The sequence below is a fragment of the Hydra viridissima genome, unplaced genomic scaffold, assembly GCF_058129835.1.
Source record: "Hydra viridissima isolate aposymbiotic clone 2 unplaced genomic scaffold, HvirCarnegie_v1 scaffold_7, whole genome shotgun sequence".
NCBI lineage: Eukaryota > Metazoa > Cnidaria > Hydrozoa > Anthoathecata > Hydridae > Hydra > Hydra viridissima.
Genome location: NW_028324306.1, coordinates 10,747,324 through 10,765,504, shown reverse-complemented (window position 1 = coordinate 10,765,504; position 18,181 = coordinate 10,747,324). Strand labels below are relative to the sequence as shown.

The following is an 18,181-nucleotide window of genomic DNA, read 5'->3' as shown; positions in this document are numbered from 1 at the left end:
TTTTTTCAATTAAATATCATTGATATGATTTTCTTTTTCATATACAGCATTGTGTTATACATCATATATTTTTTAATTTACAGCATTGTGTTATACATTAGGGTGAAAAAAAAACGCTGTTTGTAGTATCTTACAGTTAACTAATATTTTACATTAATTTTTCAACTCTCAGGGCCAGCAACAACGGGTGTCGTCGGCCCTGAGAGTTGGAAAAATAATGTAAAATGTGATTTAATAATTTTAGGGGGAGGGGGCACACGCCCCCACACCCCGCTTTAAGAATGAAGACTTTTTTTTTAAGATGACGATTTTTATAAGAAATTGAGGTTAAAATATGTTTATAACTATAGTTTTGTTTGATCAAAGAAAAAATAAAACACTGTTTATAGTATGTTTATAGATATTATTTTACATCAATTTTTCAACTCTAGGTTTCAGGTTTACCAGTTCCTTAAGCGACATATCTTTTGTAATTAGTTTTCTATGTTCTCTTACTACCAAAAGAATGTTCTGTCTCTGATCCTCATTGTGGGAAGTGTGAACAAAATTTTCAATTAGGCTAATATTTCTTTCTGCGCAGTCGTTAGTCATACTGAGATTGCGAACTAACTGAGTGAAATGTTTGTATGAATCTAGCGCTAAGAAATCACTTGAAGTATGCCACCCTCGAACAGATTTGGTGTGACCTGTGAGTATAAAAAAAAGCCAGCTCTCCTTCGTAATTAAGTCCTCTAATCTACTATCACTGGTAACAATAACAGCCGATGGAGCTTCTACAGAAATCTCTGATATCTTGTGAACTGGAAATTTTAAAAGCTTCTCAATAAATAAACGCTTAGCATCTGCTTTCATATGAGGATAACCTAGCGATAGTTCGACAACCTTAGGAGACAAGTATCATGTGTGGTTACTCATGCTTTTATGAAGTGAGTTTCCAACTTCACAATCCCATTCTGTTTTAATTGTTTGCATTAAAATATTTTAGAACGGCATGCTCTGCTTTGCCTGATTTAAAAAAGGCAGATCCATAATAAATTCCAACAATAAATGCTACCCTTGCGACCATGTTTCTTTTCAGGAGTCAGATATTCAACGACTGTGGATGTCATATCAAGCATTAAAAAGTATATTGCATAGGTCAAAAACCTTGCAGGCGCCAGGCTGATAAAAGTGAAAATTATTTAATTTCTCAGATTTAACGTTTATGTAATACGCCAAATGTTCAACAAGATGCTTATAATCATTCCTAAAACATTGTTATTTTTATTTAACATCCTTTAAAAAAAAAGTATATGCATGGAAAAACTGTTACATTTAATATTATTGTTACATACCTGGGGAAAATTTCATGTTCTAGTGCTTCAGTTACAAAATTTTTAGCCTTCAAATAGAGTTTGCAAAGGTCACTGCCAACAATAAGGTCTTGCTTAGGAAATCGTTTGAACTTTTCTACAGCACCACTGGCTGAAACTTTTGGATAAAACTCTGTTATCCATTACGGCTGAAAATCTTTTAGCAACTTATTTGCAGGGGTTTTAGATTTTTCCTTTGAAATTGCATTAAAAGCCCAAGTAATATTTATCTCGGCAATATGGTGTCTACACGATAACCAAAGAAATGGTTTACCAAGAAATCTTGCCATAATAGTTATTGCACCAGATTTCCATCCAGTGTTACTTACTGTGGTGTTAGAACAGAATCCTATAATATAATCACAAATTTCAAAATATTCTAGGAGATTCATAATACTTATAGCCATATCGATTCCCTTACCACTCTCAGTTGACACAACACCAAGTAAAAGATCATCTTTGGTTTCAAACTCTGGGCTAGTTACAGATACCGATAGTCTATCTGTAGTAGTGGCCTGTCTAGTGTTCTCCTCAATATGCTTTAACATTTTACCATCAAAATGTAAAATTAACATCTTATTAGCCATTAAATCAATATATTCATTACGTATCTGGCCTCCTTCCTCTTCTAAAAATCTGTAACGTCCCTTCTGACAGATTCTCTGCTTAACTTTAATTATTTAACATCTCCTCCTAAATAGTTTACTACACTTGCAATAAGAAGGGTTTGATCTCAAACGCTCAGACCGGCCCTTATACTGGTGAAAGTTGTTGCTGCAATGAGACCCTCACTGGTAATCTCCTTTTCTACTCTGAAGTATGCTGGTCCAAACTGATGCCTACTTTTTGAGCTTGCTTCGTGAAAGTTAACATTTTTATTTGGGACAAATCTTCCGAATCAACAATTACACTTCCAGCATCTAAATTAATATAAAGATTTTTAACTCAGTTATACATTTACTTCAAAAACTGAATGATTTTACTTAAAATGCCCGTGCTTTATTAGGAAAAATTGTTTATATTCTCCCTTTTGATTTAATCAGAATTTGAAATGAATATTTTTAAGTGTTAAGCAAAGTATACTTTGATATTACCTAATTGTGATTCAGCTCCTGTTTTTTTAGGTTCTGTAGGATCCTCATCTGCTAATTTGAAATCTGGGTAAGGTTGCTAATATTGTACCGATGCCTATATTGTACTTTTAACATAACTCGTTATTTTTACAACCCACAAAAAATTTTTTAACTTATTTTTTTATCTTTGCTGAATGAAATTAAGTAGTCAACTGTTTTTTTTTGTCATCCAACTTCATTAAGCCCAGAATAAGCTCTTGTTGGTTTGTTATTGAAGATTTCTTATTTTAGATTTTTATGGCTAAGCGTATTTCACTAAAAAAAGCAGAAGATATGATTTGTTCAGTGTACTTATGTTAAAGCATAATTTATCTAAATTTAAAATAAATACTTAGAATTTAAAAAATCTTATTTTTAGTTGTCAAATTTTTTAATTAACTGAATGTCAGATTAGTTGCGTAAATTGTACCTCAAGGCATGTCCTAAATTGTACCGACGCAACCATTCTGACCGCTAAAAAAAACGTGTGTAATGTTTAACAAAACCCTTTTGAGATTTCAATTAGAGAAATATCCATACTTACAATACGAACTTCACCACTTAAACAAAAAAAATAAAAATTTTAGTATTACTTTTGTATTGACAAGCAGTCCTTAAAAAGATGCACTCTCTAGTTCAGTTTTACCAATATGTCAAGGCTGGTGTCAACATGGCTGTGCAGGTGTTAATCAAAAACACAATATATCTGAAACTTTTGCCAATAATAATATTTTTATGTATTTTACAATATTTAGTGTGGTTGTTTTTAAAACAGATATAGAATATATTGTTTTACATTATTTAGTATAACTTTCTTTAATACTAACCTTCCTCTTCTATTCTAATCTTAGCTAACCCATTGGTAAACATACAATTTAAATAAAAATTGTGCCATATGTGGTGATCAGGGCTGTGGAGTCGGAGTCGGAGTCGTGGAGTCGGAGCTCATTTTGGCTGGAGTCGGAGTCGGAAAAATTGTACCGACTCCGACTCCGGTTTAAAAAAAAATCTTTCAAAGTTTCATAATTTTCATAAGGATTTTATAAATGTTACAAAACTACAAGTCCCAGGATGGTCTGAAAGCTGTAGGATATCCAGACACAATGGAGAATTGTAGTTTGCAACAACTGGAGGATAAGGAGTTTGACATGTTATTTTTAGGCCTTTAAAACAGTGATAAGCAATAGGGTATTTTGTTGCTTATCACTTAGAATCATATATCACCTCCCTTGCGCTCTCCTCTACCTTCCCTTAAACTATATAACTTCATGATCCCCTAACTCCCGACTTAAATTGTCTAGCACTGTGCACAATATTGTTAGTAGAAAGCTAGGCGTGCCACCACCAAGCACCAAAGAGTTGCTCCACAAACAGAAAGACTGTAAGTATTCAATTAACTTTGTTTCTCTGGAGAGAGAGAGAGAGTATTAGAAAATTAGTGATTGAAGAAGCTGTTAAACAAAGAGAAGAACTAAATGAATGTCTCAAGGGACGCTTTGTGTTTCTTAACAGAGTGAGCTATTTTCCAATCAATGTTTAATTCTTTTTTGAAAAAAATGAAGCAGTTACCAAGACATTGGCAGTAAAAGACGCCAAAACTAATCATACCAGCGAATTTCTCCAAGTCTTAGTAGAAAAGATTCCTAAAGAATATGAACTTAAAGAAGAACAAGCTCTTTCATGTTTGAAATATTGTCCAACTGACAATATTTCAAACATGATTTTGACAAATTCATAATGTTATTAGCGACTGCATAAGAGTTTATTGCATAACAGGAGTTCAGAAAAGTTGTTTGTTCAGAAATTGTTTTCTTATAAATATTGTTTAAAGCACTAAGTGGTTGGATTATTTGTATCATAGTGATGAAATAGCCAATGTTAACATTTTACTACAGTTATTTGTTGTTACAAACAAATAACTGTAGTAAAACAAACAACTATTTGTTGTTACAAAGTGGTTACTTATGAAGGAGTCGGAGTCGGAGTCAGGAGTCGGAGTCGGAGTCGGTCCATGATAAAATCAAGGAGTCGGAGTCGGAGTCGGAGTCGGAACAGCAGCTTACCGACTCCACAGCCCTGGTGGTGATACCAGAAGAAAAAAAATTAAAGTTGCATAGAGTTTATTAAATAAAAAATTTCATTTCATTATATTATGGGCAGTTAGGTGTTATGTTATGTTATATCAGAATATTTCCAATTGCTGATTTTATAAAAGCTGTTCCTTTTAATCAGTTCTTTAAGTCCCTTAAATCTAAAATCATAAAATATTTGCAAAGCTGTAAAGTAATTGAAATCAAGAAAGTGGTACAATATTGGATTACAACGGTACAATTAAGGATCTAGTTTCCTTAATTGTACTCTTAGCGCTATTTTTTTAATTTGATTCTTCGAGACTTAACGCTTTTTAAATTTTGAGTTTTTTAAACATCTTTACAACAAACAATCCCTAAATTATGAAATCCTATTGAAAATCCATGTTTTCACTCAGTAGCTTGCCTACATTTTTTAGTTTTGTCTTAGGGGGTACAATATTGGCAACCTTACCCTATATCATTGTTAGAAAAAAAGTTATGGCTCAATTGCCTTTTTTCACCAATTTCCTCTTTGTTATCACGAGTTATTGAATCGTTGTTCTTCTGTACTCGATCTTTGTATTCTTCTTTTCTCTTGCATCTATCAATCTTTCTCTGAAACCTTGCTTTAAGCTTATTGTCAATTTTAGAAGATATGATCATATTTCTGTTAGTTCTGTGAAAAAAGTTGTTAAAGCACTTAGTATATGTTGTAAACCATAATAAAAAAGTCTTTCATGTATATTTTGGCTTTTATCAAGTATAAGAAAAAGGCTATACAAGAACCACAAACATTTATCGTATATAAGATAGCGTAACTAATAACCGTATGTATAATAGGTTTTATAAATTGCGTTACTAATAACTGTAATATTCAGAAGACGTCAGAAATATTCAGAAGTGACGTCATGAGTCTTATATTACATTATGACTTAAATTATAACAGTCTTCTCCACGTTAGGAAAGTTTTAGGGCGGAGAGTATAGACTTAACCTCTGATATTATACTAGGAAAGAAAGTAGTCGTCGAGATACTTTGGCCTCTTCGTAACGCGTCCTGTTCTTGAGGGTATGTTATTAAGATTCTCGGGAGTAGTAACTTTCTGTATAGGCTGACTAGGTACCGCTGTTGTAGGTGACTGATTACAAGGGATACTATCTATAATTGAATTCTTAACTAAAGGGTTTGAAGTTACCTCGTTGGTTTCGTTTAATTCTTCTTGGTTTCTGTTTATGGAATTGTTGGTATTGTTGTTAATGATCATCTGTTCAATGTTCAAATCACCGGATTGTTTTTGGACTGATTCTGTTGGGGGATTTAGGTCTTCTAGTGGGGCGAGGTCTTTTGTTGAAACAGTATCAATTTTTCCATTTTGAAATTTTATTCGAGCGTAGTGGGGCGATATTGTTTCTAGCAGTTGAACTCTGTCAACGAGTGGATCTCCTTTCATTCGTACCTGACGTCTGTAAAGGATTGTGGCATCCTGTTCTGTTAAGAAGTTAGGTAAAACAGTGCCTATTATTGACGAGCGTTGAAAGTTCATCATCCTCTGATGGGGTGTTTCGTTAGTGACGGTACACAAAAGTCCTCTTATGGAGGACAAAGCCATTTGCAATACTATTTCCCATTTCTCTTTTCCTAGACTTAAGGTTTTCAGAGCTAGACTAACGGCTTTTAGTATTGTTCCGTTTATTCGTTCACACTGACCATTGCCTTGGGGATGGTAAGGAGTGGTTCTTGTTTTAATTACTCCGTTCTTTTCAAGAAAAACTTTAATTTTTAAGCTTTCGAACTGAGTTCCACGATCTGTATGAATAGATGATGGTGCACCAAATAATGAAAAGAGGCTGAGAAGGTGTCGTATAACCAAAGATCCATTTTTTGAGTATTTTTATTGCTTCTTTAGCATGTGGAGTTAAACCCTTTGTTGTAAAATTGTCTCTTGCTTGGGTAAGTGGGAGAGTTAATGCTGTGCAATTGTGTATCCACTTAGCGTAATAAGCAAATAAACCTATCATTTGGTTTAGCTCTTTTAACGATCTTGGCTCAGGCATATTTATCAGTGCTTCGTATCTTTTTGGGTCTGGCTTTATAGTTCCATTTTCAATAATATGGCCTAAGAATTCGATATGATTTTTTTTTTAAATTACTCTTTTCTTCGTTTATCTCAATGTTGGCGATTTTAGCTGCGTGTAGAAAGCAACTAAGATTTTTATCGTGTTCTTGGGCATCTTTTCCACCGATAATTATATCGTCGAGATAAGCGTATGTGTTTTCAAGTTTATTATCCTGAATGAATTCATCAATTACTCTTTGAAAGATTGGTACCGCGTTTGTACATCCAAAGGGTAAGCGTTTGAACTCATATAATTTGCCGTTAGCTTCAAATGCGGTTAGTTTGTAATCTTCGGGTCGTATTCTCACTTGATGATACGCGAATTTGAGATCAATTGTGCTAAAAATTTTATGGACTGCTATTTTAAGTATTAAGTCATCGATTCGTGGTGTAGGATATGAATCGAGCGGAGTGTGTAAATTAATTGTATTAGAATAATCGATCACGAGGCGATTTTTATTTCCTGTTGATACTACAAAACATTGAGCTCCCCAAGGGCTGCGGCTTACTTGAATTATATCTTTTTTTAGTAAGCGGTTTATTTCATCTGTTATGGCGGAGATATTTTTGGGAATACGTCGTGAGGTTGTAGCTATTGGTTTTATTTTGTTAATATCGATTCCAGGTATTAAGGCGTATGTTGAACATTTCATACTTTTTGTTGCTAAACAGAATTTTAGAGGCTCTTTGTTTCCTTTAAAATTGATGGTCATTGAGGAATGACATGTTAACACGTCCATTCCAATAATTACTGGTGCCACCAAGTTGTCCACAACGAGGAATTGTACTTTTAGTTTTTCGCTAGCCAGTAATAATGAACCATGGAAGATACCTTTAACTTTTAATGTCGAGTTATCTGCTAGTGATACCTTTGAGGTAGATTGAGTATCGTATGAAAATTTCCATTGTCGAAGAAGTTTTGATGAAATGAAAGTTTTGTCGGACCCAGTATCTAACAGTGCATATGTTAGATTTTCGTTTATGGTTACGTTAATTAGTCTATCAGGTGAGTCAATTGCTGCTATGACCGTAGATATTATTGTGTTATCATCCTTTTCGTTATCTTTAACAACTGCTGCTTTGGTGTAAGTTTTGTTTTCTTTCTTAGAAAGACAGACAGTTGCCCAGTGGCCCTTTCTATGACAATGTGTACATGTAGAGTTTCGTGCAGGGCATTTGGTTTTTGGATGTGGATCATTACTGCACCAAAAACAGGGAGATTTGGTAAGATTATGACTTGCTGTGGTAGTAGCTGTTATAGTTGTTGTCAAATTAAGGGCATCTTCGGTAGCCAATTCCATCGTAAGAGTTGTTTTATAAAGTGACTCTAGATTGTCATCTGTAGCTTCAAGCAGTCGTTGACGAATAGAAGGTGAGTGAATACCAGCTATAAAAGCGTCACATATTAGTAGGTTACTATGTTGCTCTGCTGTCAGAGGTTCTGTTGAACATTTTCTGGAAAATTGTTTTAAGTTACTCATAAAGCTTTCAATAGATTCTCCTTCTTTTTGTTTAAAAGAGCGAAGTTTAAGGCGCATCATGATCGCTGTCGATCGTTTTTGATACTTGTTATCAAGAATTTTTATTGCATCGTCGTATGATGTAACATCCTGAATTATCGTAAAAGCCTTCACTCCGCATAGAACGAATAAGACTTGAAATTTACAATCCTCTGGGATTTCAGCTTTATCTAGGTAAATTGATAGCATTCTTTTCCAGTATATATAGTCTTCTTCGTTTGGTTCGTCGCACAGTACTTTTTTGAAATTGTTGTAAACCATAATAAAAAAGTCTTTCATGTATATTTTGGCTTTTATCAAATATAAGAAAAAGGCTATACAAGAACCACAAACATTTATCGTATATAAGATAGCGTATGTATAATAGGTTTTATAAATAGCGTTACTAATAACTGTAATATTCAAAAGACGTCAGAAATATTCAGAAGTGACGTCATGAGTCTTATATTACATTATGACTTAAATTATAACAGTATAAGATAAATTTAAATAAAAAAACCAAATTTCTCCAAAAATTATTCTTTATGTTTAGGAAAAATAAGTACAAAAAAATACCTTTGATCATCTAAAAAGGTTAAATCTTCTTTTATAGCAGAAATATCACGAGGCATTGATTCGTGTCTCAAATTCTTCTCAAAGTCTTTCGCACTGATGTCAAACAATTCCTCTATCATATTGTAAAATTCATTTGTGTGGCTGTCGGAAATTTGCTTTTTGATTTGAAAACTTTTACTGTTGCACAAAATTTTTTATTTGCTATATAGAGATTTAAACTTTTCCACTATGCTTCTCTCAGAAATCAAATAATTTCTGAAACCTGCAGACTTCCAAATATTTACAATTTGTCGGAGTAAACAGTATTTTTTGGTATTTGAGTAACAAAACGCGTCTTTTCCTTTGCATAGAACATCCTCTCTTGCTCGAGAACATGAAAAGTTTGTTTTTATAGGTTTGAATCGCTTATCTCTAGCTGAAGTTAGGAATAAGTAATATTGAAGAACACTTCGATTCAATGGAAGTTGGTTTGTAGGTAAATAGCTTAAAGGCGAGTTAAGCAGGTAAACAGACCTACGAGCGTTATAGTTAATTTCTTTTGTTTTTCTCTCTTTGATTTTCAACATTTTGTACGGATATGTAAATAGTAGGTACGTGCGTATCTGGGTTTTTACGGCACCGATTTTAAAGACAAAAACTGTGACCTTTTTTTTCACAGCGTGCTCGAAGCAATGATATATTAAGAATAACTAGATGTCTAACTGCCGTAAATCCGATATAAGAAAAAGTGAAGCAAAAATAGGCCATTATGGGGGGCAAAATCTTTACGCTATTTATCAAAACAAAACAAATACGAAGTTATGATTTGTTAAATTTGCCCCCCATAATGGCCGATTTTTGCTTTAAAAAATACTCGGAAGTTAGACATCTAGTTATTTTTAATATATCATTGGCTCGAAGTCGGTGTGGTAATGATGTATTTATTTGTCTTTTTTTTAGAATTTTATATCAGCTTAGACTTTATTAAAAAAGTAGAATGTTTTATGTTGAATAAATTATGGGTTTTTTTTACGTGTAATAAATTTTTCAGTTTTTTTTTTTGCTATTTAAAATTGTGTTCCTGTTCTGGCACTGCATTGATATTGAAGGCATGTTGGTACATATTTGAAATTTTCCAGTCAACTGTATAGATCTATTTTCTATGTGCCTGCCAAATTTCATTAAAAAATATTCATGACCACATACCGTATTTTTCGACCCAGTGGAGGTACCATTTCCACCTCTTTTAGCGTTACTGTGACTGTTACACTTTATAAAACTGTTTCTGCTATTGTTTTGTTATAAATTCTGTTGTTTTTTTTACAGTTACCAGTGATTTTCATTCGGTTTTAAAATTTCGTTTCTGTTCCGGAGGTGCATTAATATTGAAAGCATGTTGGTACATATTTAAAATTTTACAGGCAACTGTATAGATCATTTTCTATGTCCCTGCCTAATTTCATCAAAAAATATTCATGGCCACATACCCTATTGTTCCACTCAGTGGAGGTATGTATTTCCACTTCCGTTGCATAGTGTTAGGGGGAGGGGCGGTTTTTGACAGTAGAGAATTCAGTATATTTGTTTTTTTTATTCATTATATAGATATATTTTATTAGAACTGTTATTTATATATTTATCTTTCATTGAAATTCATTAGTAACGATAAAAATAAGGCGAAGACGCTGAGGCTTTTAATGTATTTAAAGATCACCTCCATAAATATATATAATTAGTTCGCAAACATTATTACATATATATATATATATATATATATATATATATATATATATATATATATATATATATATATATATATATATATATATATATATATATATATATATATATATATAATTATTTTAAATATTGCAAAAAAACGCGATATTTTTTTTTTTGCATGTTTTAAAAAATTTTATTATAAATTTTACTATTACGTTTTCATCATTAAAAATACTTTGTTTCTTTAATTCGAAACTATTTTAGTTACGTTTTTTAATCGTTTTGCACATTTCACTATGCAAAATCATGGGCAAATTAACAATGATTCTATTACAAAGCTGCCGTTAGCCGAACGCGAGTTTTATACAAAAGTTGCATTTTTCTTAAGCAATGCTTCATAAAAATAATGTTACTTAAATGAGCATAACTTTTTTTGTAATGATTCTGTTTTCATAAAGTTTTCACCATTTCATTACAAATTCAGAGCTCTTTCGAACCATATCGATGGCTCCGCGCAAAATCGGACTATCTGCAATCTCCGCCAAAAACAAAATTGGCATATCTGCAATCTCCGCGTAAAACAAAATTGGACTATCTGCATTTTCCGCCAGCTTTATTTTTTAACTATCTGCATTCTCCGGGCGTTCAAAGTTTTTATTGCATGAAATTATGCGCCTTGTCAAAATGTGATTTCACTACAAATGGCAGATCTCATGAAATAAGTTGTTAATAAGAAGACAGTAATTGCATTATTTTCCATATATTCCTGAGATATAAATCTGTTTAAGTTTTAACACAAAGTTTCACTTGCCACATTTGATTTTGTTTAGAAGTAATTATTTTAAATAGTTATATGACATATGGTATGTTAATGCAAATTAAAAATTTACAATATTTTTAGAACATCATTTTAGCGGCTAAAATAAGAACAGTCTGCATCTACTTTAATCTCAAGTCTGAACTTAGTAAGCGTATACACATCATGAATTGATCAAAGTGTAGCTGATCGCAAAACCAATTTTATGTATTCAAATTTAATTTGAAATTAAAATGCTGCTGGATTAAGAAAACGTTTTACAGTTTTACGAGGCTTATTCGAAACATTGTTTGGTGTTTTTCAAGTTTGTCTATTTTCAACAGAAAAAAAAAAGTAGTGTTACTGTGTTATCTATATTATATAGGTATACTATATAGCATATAGCAGTCAGTCATGTTTTGGTTAAATGTGAAAATAACAAGTTGGTTTGTTTAGCTTACAAAATTAATTAATTCAAGTGTATTACTGCTATCGTCAAATAAAATATGTTAGATCTTAAAAATATATTAGGACTACAAAATTATAGATGTTTTTAGATAAGTTGTGTTTGTATGTTAAATTATAATTTCTAAAGTTAAAAGTTACCTAAATGTGACTATAATTTAAATTCAAGTAATTAATATTGTCTATTACAAATGTGATGATTTATTATATTGGGTATACTGTAAAAGTAATAAAAGCCTGATATTCAGATCAATGTGCAAGTTAAGGATATGTTTATTTAAAACAGCAGTTTTTTGTTATTTTGTAATTATTCTTTTATAGAAAAAATACAGCTATTTTTGATTGTATCATAGTTATTACTATCATAGTAAAAAAATTACAACCCTTTTTTATATATCATTACATCCCAAAGTCTTGGATATATAAAAATTATCAAATATAATTGGACCAAAATTGTTTGATCATCACTGCAGTTGAGGTGACATCTGATTAAACCAATGTTTAATGGTTTAGAGCTCAAATCCAACTGAACCTTAGGTTCAGTTTTAATTTTGATCCTAATTATTGATAAACCAAGTTTAAGAAAAGTTGGAAACCATAATGTTTAATACTCATGAGTTTACGCATGAGTTTTTAACTAGTTTGTGTTCAGTTAAGTAGCATCTCCAAAAAACAATGGTTTTAAGTAGACAACAAAGAAAACTCCACATAGTTTGATTGCTTAATGAACAAAAATAGGTTAATAACAATTTTGTTAGTTACGATCTAGGTTACTATATATATATATATATATATATATATATATACATATATATATATATATATGTGTGTGTGTGTGTGTGTGTGTGTGTATGTGTGTGTGTGTATATATATACGTGTATATATAAATACATGTATACATATATATATATTTATATATATATATATATGTGTGTGTGTGTGTGTATATATACGTGTATATATAAATATATGTATACATATATATATATATATATATATACATACATATATTTATATATACACGAAATTATTGTGATATATGTGTATATATATATATACATATATCACAATAATTTCGTTAGTTAGGATCTAAGTTACTAAATATATATATATATATATATATATATATATATATATATATATATATATATATATATATATATATATATCAGTGTTTGGAAGAACGCGTTCCAAAAGGAACGAGTTCCTGGATCTAGTTCCTTTTATGAGGAACGAAGCTTGGAACTGGTTCCTTTTAAAATAATGGAACGAGGAAGGAGAACGAATTATTTTTTTGAAGGAACGTGAACGAAAAGTAATAGTTCCTTAAAAATTTATAATTTTGCTTTTTGCAATAGTTGTTTTTAAAGTTCAAAAAGAAAATGATTTGTATTTTGATAATCTCCAATCTAAGTTCGGATTCAGTTGGCCACATGTACTAAATTTTGAATTAATTCTGATAGTTTAAAAATTAGTACATGTGGCTAACTTAATCCGAACCAAAACCGCGTAAAATAAATAAACATAAAATAAAAGGACTCTTTAATGCAGTTTTGTTTCACGTGGTTTTAGCTGGCAAAATGAATCCGATTACTGATATTGTCAGTGATGTTTCAGTTATTGAAAATGTTAGCAATTGCGCATGTAATAATAATACTGAAGTTAGTGGTAAGTTTTTATAAAACATGCTGTTACTTTTTATCTAATTTATAGTGCATTGACTTAAGTTTATTATTTTTAAAGTAATATTATTAGCTAAGGTCCTTGGCTTAACTAAAGTCGCAAGTCTATGCAACAAAATTTCTCATTATGCTTAACACTATGTAATGTTTTCATTTTCTCTTAGATGAACGTTTGCCTTGGAGCGGTTTAGAATCATTTTTTGTATTCAATGGAATAAATGGCAATAATATAAATGCAAAATGTGTTTTGTGTGGCCCTTTAGGAAAAGAAATAAGTACAGCTAAAAATACATCATCTAATCTAAAACGACATATTAAGGTAAATAAGTGTAAGTGTTTCCTACTATTTTGAATTTAATTCAGTTTACTTACTTTGAATTATGTATGAAATAAAATACATACTTAGCATGCATAGTATCGTTCTATGTACCTTATACAAGCGCATGCAAAAAAGAAATTATTGTAAACATTAAGAAACTTGAATAGGTGCATATATTGGTACACATGTAAATTCAATAATTACACCATGTTGAATAAAGAATGTAATTCTTTGAATTTGATGAGGTTTCAAGTTTGATTTACTTATTAATAAAAACTAATAATTTAAAATTTTTCTTTTTTTATTAGAGAATTCACCCATTCAAAATGGTTGCTTTTGAAAAAGCTATAAATGAAGGTAAAAAAAAATGCTTTTGTTAAAAAGAAAAAATTAAGTTCATCAGAGAATGTGAAAAAAGGAGTGGTGCAGTCTAATCTTGAGAAATATGGAACCGATAAAGGAAATGAGCAATTTAAATTAAATCAAAAAAGTTTAGATCAACTGGTTGTAAATTTTATTGTTAGTGAAACACAACCCTTAAATATAGTTGATAAACCATCATTTGTGAATTTGGTGAAGTTAGGCCTTCCTAAAGACCTGAAGATTATTTGTAGTAAAACTTTAAAACTACGTATTAATAATCTGTATTTATCAATGATTGAAGATATTACTTCAACACTTGGAGATGTTATGTATGTTTCAACCACAGCTGACTGTTGGAGTAAAGGTAAAAGAGGTTATATTGGGGTGACTTGTCAATGGATAGATCAAAAGACTCTCCGGCGTCATTCAGTATCTTTAGCATGTCGCTTAAAAGGAAGACAAACATATACTGTTCTGGCTAATGTTTTGTATAAGATTCATACAACCTATAAAATACAAAACAAGATAGTTGCTACAACAACAGACAGTGGTTCGAATTTTGTAAAAGCTTTTAAATCATATCCAATTTCAAAAAATTCAGAGAATGAGGAAGATAGCAATGATGATGATGAAGATAATGACAATGACAATTTATGTGATGAGAATATAAATTTATATGAAATTTTGGACAAAAGTAGTCATGAACAAGAAGAGAATGACTTATTTGTTCAGTTACCACAACATTTTAGATGTGCTTGTCATACACTAGACTTAATAGCAAAAAATGATGTTGAGAAAATGGTACAGGCTTCAGAAACTAATTTTAAGAAAATTTATAGGAAAGCAATGGGCAAGTATTCATCATTATGGAGTAAACAAAATATATCAAATAGAGTTGCTGAAAAAATTCACAATATATTAGAGGTTTATTTAAAAACGCCAAACAAAACAAGATGGAACTGTACCTATGATAGCTTATTACAAATTAAAAATATTTTTTTAGACTCTAATGGACATAACAAAATGAGCAATATAATGGATTTCTGCGAAATACAAAGATTCACAAATCAAGAAATTCAAATAATTCATGAATACTGTGAAGTAATGACTCCTCTTGCCCAATCTTTAGACTTTTTACAAGGAGAAGAATCAATGTTCATGGGTTATTTGTTGCCGACACTTTATGCTTTGGATAAAAAGTTAATTATTTTGCAACAGAAAAATATGAACTTTTGTGGTCTACTTGTCAACACAGTAAGAACTTCAATTAAAACACGATTTAGTTCTATTTGGGAAAAAAAAGAACTAATATTAGCATCTTGTTTAATACCGCGTTTTAAATTATTATGGCTTGATGGTGTCAAACGTTTCACAGCAGAAGCCTGGTTAAAGTCTTTGTTTGAAAATGTGGATCTTAGTTCTACATCTTGTGAAATCGAATCCTCTTCACATATAGCAACAGGTTCATCTAAAGAAGACTTTTTCTGTTTACCAGTTGAAAACAACTTAATTACAAGTTCTGGTATTGAGGAGTTGGAGTTATATTTAAAATCACAGTCAAAAGAGTTAACTGTGTTATTATTATACCCAGCAGTATTGAAAGTTTTTTTAGAACTTAACACACCTCTTCCGTCGAGTGCTCCGGTTGAACGGCTTTTTTCGACAGGGTCTAATGTGATGACTGAAAAAAGACATACATTGTGTGACTCTCTATTTGAAAAATTAGTTTTATTGAAACAAAATAAAGTTGGTGTCTAAAATTTTCTTTCTCTTTATACTTTTTACTTGTTTTCTAAATCTTTATTTTCCAATAACAGTTTTATAATGCTCATACTTCCGAGCTGAATTTATTATATCAATTTTATATGTATAATGTACATGCAGAGGCAGACTAGGCCGGCAGTACACCAGAAATATTAAAACACTTTTTAAAAGTAATGATTAAGCAAAAGCACTATAAAAAAGCGCCTGCTTAGCGAAACAATAGATCTCTTATTTTGTATTAAATGTGCTATAAGTAATATCATTTACTATGTAAAAATAAGTTTAAAAAAAGGAACGAAGTAGGAACGAGTTCTATTTTTTGAGGAACGTGTAACAAGTTCCTTTTTTGATTAATGAACGAGGAATTGGAACGAGTTCTTTTTTTACGAAATGAACGGGGAACGGAACGAGATCCTTTTTAAAAGGAACTTTCCAAACACTGATATATATATATATATATATATATATATATATATATATATATATATATATATATATATATATATATATATATATATAAATTAGCAAAAATACTTATCTAATTTTTTCTTTGACAGCTTGTTTTACCATCAGTAGGTTCATCAGGAAATCTGATGAACCTAGTGATGGTGAAAGATAAGTTTATAAATATATAAGGTTAATATATAATATGTTAACTAATGATTAATTTGTTAACCTTCCTGATTACTTATTGATGGTGAAACAAGTTGTGGAAGAAAAAATTAGATAAGTGTTTTTACTAATTTATTACTGCTCTGCTCTTTAAGACCATTGAGCACTCTATTTATAGAATACACTAACATAGTTTATATATATATATATATATATATATATATATATATATATATATATATATATATATATATTGGCAGACACCCTGTATATATATATATATATATATATATATATATATATATATATATATATACAGGGTGTCTGCCAATATTTTAAGTTGGATTTCCCTAGCTTTTCCCTGATATTTACCTATTTCTTGTTTAGAAAAATGCTCTTCAACTGCAAAAATGTAAACAATAATACAACCCACATTAAATATATCAAGAGAAGTTCATAAAACTATCTGCCAAATAAACTTTTAGATTACGTGAACTATATACAACTTATTTAAGTTATATAAGTTTGATAAAGACTCATCTTTCCTGATTTTTCTAAAATTTAACCTAATTTCTCTGATAATCCCCTGATTTTTTTGAAGATATCCGAATTCCCTGGCATTTCCCTGATTAGGCAGACATCCTCTATATATTTATATGCAGATCTTGCGTATAAAGACCACTTAGCAACATTGCAACATAACATAACAAGAATTTAATTTGATCTAAAGTTATTAGTCACAACAACAAGGCTAAATAAAATTGACAAAGTATCTATTATGAATTTAGCAATTAGTATGTAACATAACAATGTTTTGTTACATATGCTATATTATTATTAACAATAACATAAGTTATTTTTAACATATTTATCTTAACTAAAACTACTTGATTACTCACAAACAAGTTATGATCAAGGTTTTGTGTTTAAATAATCGCTATTAATAAATGTTTAAATATTCGCTATTATTTAAAAAATTGTAGAATTTTATAAAAAACTTCAAATATTTAAAGAAACACCACCAAAAATTTATGCAACCGAAAAACGCAGATAGTCCAAAAATGTATCTGGCAAAAATGCAGATACTCAAGTGTACTAAGGCCAATGATATATTAAGAATAACTAGATGTCTAACTGCCGTAAATCGGTATAAGAAAAAGTGAAGCAAAAATCGGCCATTATGGGGGGCAAAATCTTTACGCTATTTATCAAAACAAAACAAATCCGAAGCTTTTGATTTGTTAAATTTGCCCCCCATAATGGCCGATTTTTGCTTCAAAAAATACGCGGAAGTTAGACATCTAGTTATTTTTAATATATCATTGACTTAGGCGGGAAACCAGTTTTTTTCTAAAAAAAAAAGCCGATAGCTTTAGTTAAATTCGATTGCTTGTTTCGTTAATAACTTATGCATACCGCGGTAAGCTTCGGTACCGAACACTTTATAATTTAAAGGCGGCTTTCCACGGAGCGAATTAATTCGCGCGAAGCGAATAATTTCGCCAAGAATATTTGAGAGCATGCGCACAAAGATTTTTTTTTATCGCAAGGCGAAAAATTTCTTTTCGCAAAATAGTTGGATCGACTTCTACTTTTTTTGTAGCGAATTTTTTCGCTTGAAGAAAGGGCCAATCAGAACCTTTGAAATATGCAAACATGCAAATTCGGAAATAAACAAACACAACAAAATTATAATGGCCGACAATAGTACGTTTATTCATTGGTTTTAAGAAAGAAATGTTAACGTTGATT

General features: G+C 30.7%; 2 pseudogenes across 2 annotated transcripts; one reads left to right on the top strand and one right to left on the bottom strand.

The window, feature by feature from the left end:
- Positions 1–408: 408 nt before the first annotated feature.
- LOC145183687 (uncharacterized) lies at positions 409–8,961 on the bottom strand (annotated as a pseudogene). The gene is made up of 5 exons (XR_016454231.1): positions 8,728–8,961; positions 5,004–5,212; positions 2,447–2,509; positions 1,335–2,272; positions 409–1,246 (listed from the first exon to the last, which is right to left on the bottom strand). The product of XR_016454231.1 is annotated as an uncharacterized LOC145183687 (transcript).
- A 4,273-nt stretch (positions 8,962–13,234) lies between these two features.
- On the top strand, positions 13,235–15,813 carry LOC149886112 (uncharacterized; annotated as a pseudogene). Its single transcript, XR_016454246.1, has 3 exons — positions 13,235–13,357; positions 13,536–13,690; positions 13,999–15,813. The product of XR_016454246.1 is annotated as an uncharacterized LOC149886112 (transcript).
- The last annotated feature ends 2,368 nt before the right edge of the window (positions 15,814–18,181 follow it).